Source organism: Vombatus ursinus, unplaced genomic scaffold (assembly GCF_900497805.2).
Source record: "Vombatus ursinus unplaced genomic scaffold, bare-nosed wombat genome assembly UNPS02014779.1, whole genome shotgun sequence".
Taxonomy (NCBI): Eukaryota; Metazoa; Chordata; class Mammalia; order Diprotodontia; family Vombatidae; genus Vombatus; species Vombatus ursinus.
In genome coordinates this window covers 16,454,042-16,457,415 of record NW_020954557.1, presented here as the reverse complement: position 1 = coordinate 16,457,415, position 3,374 = coordinate 16,454,042, and the positions used below count along the sequence as shown (strand labels likewise).

The window sequence follows — 3,374 nt, the reverse complement described above, 5'->3', positions numbered from 1 at the left end:
ATTTGTTTCTGGGTGACTGAAATTTGGAGAACAAAAAAAAAAAATTACAACTTCAAATACTCAACAAAAATTTTTTTTTAATAAGTGAAAGCATATATATGTGTATATGCTATGTGACTAGATGTGTATCATAGATAGAGAGATAGAGACAGACAGAGAAAGAAAGATATAGAGACAGAGACAGACAACTAGACAAGACAGAGATAGAGATAGGGAGAGCTATGTAGCTATATGTGTAGGGAAGCTAAACCAATTTCAAGGAGGAAGAAGAAAAAAAACACAAGAAAAAGAACAAAAACAAGAACAAGAACAAGAAAGAAAGAAACAAGAACAAAAAGAGTAAGAACAACAAGATTTTAAACAGTATCAATAATTTTTACAGTAAGACAAGTAAATAGATCTTACCTTCTAGTAAATTTTTTTTTTAACCCAAGAAATTTTTATTGTTTTCATTTTACATCCATTTATGCCATGAATTCGTAGGGGATCAGTCCCAATAGCTCAGGTTCCTTGTCATTGGTTCTCCCAAAGTGTGCTTCTCTGGGTGGAGCAGGCTGGTGCATCAGTTGAACCCAAGTGCCTTTATCTTTGGCTTCCTTCTTCTTCTGATCCTTTTCCTTTACCCGCTTCAGGAAGCTATCTCTGCTCTTGGAATGCTTAATGTGCTCAATACGCAGATTAATTCTCTTGGCTAGAATCTTGCCCTTAACCTGTTTGTTTACAACAATGCCTGCAGCATGTTGAGTAACATTATAGACCCATCCAGTCTTGCCATGGTAATATTTGTGGGGCATTCCTTGCTGAAATGTGCCCATACCCTTGATATCTACAATATCACCTTTCTTGTATATTTGCATATACATAGCCAGAGGGACAACACCATGTTTTCGAAAGGACCTAGAAAACATGTATAGTGTCCCTCTCCTTTTTCCTTTTGTGTTTGTCATTTTGGTAATTCACTGGAATATGGTGGAGCCAGGGGAAAAGGTTACCTTCTAGTAAATTAAGAGAGATAGACAAAGAGGAGAGAGAGACATAGAGAGACAGAGAGAGAGAGGGAGAGACAGAGAGAGACAGACAAAGAGAGACAGAGACAGAGAGAATTGTATGCATAGCCATAAAACATTACTGAAAGAAGAGAACAGCAAAGTGTGAGGAGGGACTAGGTTATTTTTTTTTCATAACCCAAAGTAGAATTAGAAGCAGCCTGGCATAGTGAATAGGAAACTGATTTTGAAATCAGAAAGCCTTGTTTTCAAACTTTTTTAAGATACTTAGTGGTTAAGCTTTCTGTGTCTCAGGTTCCTAATCTGACCACTAGACACAGTGGTCCCTAAGGTTACTTTCAGCTCTAAATCTATGGACTTCTAATTCCTGAGAACACAGACATAGCAAAACACAAACATACACATGACAGAAAAAAACTTTATACTATATTTACATGTCAGTTATTAAATTTCACGGAAAATGAAACCCCTTTCCCTTTTGCTTCATGAAACAAGAGATGGGTTTGCATACTACATTGAAAATAGTTAAATTCTATATAAATGCTAGATATTAGTGTTACTAACATTAATATGAAATGGTATACCCTATGTCAATGTTCTTTTTGGAATTTTAATTCTGGGCTCCAGACATACATTAGGTATAATTTCTAGATATCAAAGCCTTTCATAATACTCTATATCTCCTTTATTCCTTGTCAGGATGTCATAGCTTTAAGTTCTACCTAGGATGCATACTGACTGTGTGGCTTGAGTGAGTCACTTAATCTCTCTGTGTCTTAACAACTAAACTTCGAAGGCTTAGAATTTGTAAAACAACTGTAGATCTGTACTGGTACAGATAGTTTCCTCACAAGAATTTGAAAACTGATGGAGGGAAGTTCCACTTCTGGGAGCCAAGATGGCAGAATAAAAAGTAGATGCTCTCACCCTCCCTTACTGACCTCTGGAAGCCCAGAAAATATTGTCCCAGGAAAAACCCTGGAACAGCTGAACCAGCAGAAAGACAAGGTGCAGCAGTCTTGTAGCCCAGGAAGCTTAGTGGATTAAAGGGAAAGATACCTCTTGCTCTAGAGGAGTGGGAGCAGTACAGAACATGAAGCATCCTAGCAAGCTAACAGAAAGCCCCACCTCAGCATACCAGGGGGAGATCCTGAACCCCAGGTGGTGGAGCAGGCAAGCACCAACACCAGGACTCCCAAGTGCCTCAGTACAGGCAGGGGAACCAGTGGAACGTGGCTCAGAAAATGATTGTGTACCATAGCATTCTCCTGCAGCCAAATTTCCAAGTGCCTCCACAAAACTCTGGGAGGTACAATTCCAAGAGGGAAAGCTCCAAGTGGAGAAACATCCTATGACAATAAAACATCCCTCTGCAAGGCCCAGGGGAACAGGAGCCAAAGAAAGGCATGCAAGGCCTGGGTGAGCAAAAGCCAAAAAAAGGAGTGAAAGGCCCAGGTGAGCAGGCATCCTCCAGGGGCCAGACTTCCTACTCCTACCCCTAGAGCTCTAGTGTTGCTGATTCTAGGCCATCATCAGGGAAGCTGCCAGAACCCTACTGCTTCCAACTGCCAACAACTGAGGCCCCACAAAGCCAATGACCAGTCCCAAGCTCTCAGCACAAGAAGCTTGGGTCAGTGTCCCCTGTTACCCAGCAAGATGGCTCAATGTTTTAAAGGTCAAGAAATAAGCAAACACCATGAGCAAAAAGAAAGGTACAATGACCATAGATTCTTATTATGGGATAAGGAAGAACAAGGCAGAATTTCAGAAGAGGACAACATTATCAACATACCCACATCCAAAACCTCAAAAGGGAATATGAACTGGTCTGAAGCCCACAAAGCCTTCTTGGAAGAGCTCAGGAACAATTTTAACAGTCAAATAAGAGAAGTAAAAGAAAAATTGGGAAAAGAGATGAGAGATATACAAGAGAGGGTCAATAGCTTGGAAAAGGAAAGACAAAAATTAACTGTAGAAAACAAGTCCTTAAAAATACAATTGGCCAACTGGAAAAAAAGTACACTAAAGAAAACAACTCCTTATAAAATAAAATGGGCCAAATGGAAAAGGAGGTACAAAATCTAATACAAGAAAACAATTTGTTAAAAATTAAAATGGGCAAGTGGAAGCTAATGACTCTGAGAGAGTGAGAATCAGTCAAACAAAAACAAAACAATGAAAAAAGGGAGGGGGCTAATAGAAGGGAGGGTGGACTGAGGGAAGTAGTGGTCAAAAGCAAAACACTAGTGAGGAGGGAAAGGGAAAAACGGAGAAAGAAAAGAATAAATGGGGGAAATAGGATGGAAAGGAAGATACAGATAGTAATCATAACTGTGAATATGAATGGGAAGAACTCTCACATAAAAT

At 39.5% G+C, this 3,374-nt stretch overlaps 1 pseudogene; it reads right to left on the bottom strand.

The window, feature by feature from the left end:
* Positions 1 to 464: 464 nt before the first annotated feature.
* LOC114045602 lies at positions 465 to 947 on the bottom strand (annotated as a pseudogene).
* Between the last annotated feature and the right edge of the window lie 2,427 nt (positions 948 to 3,374).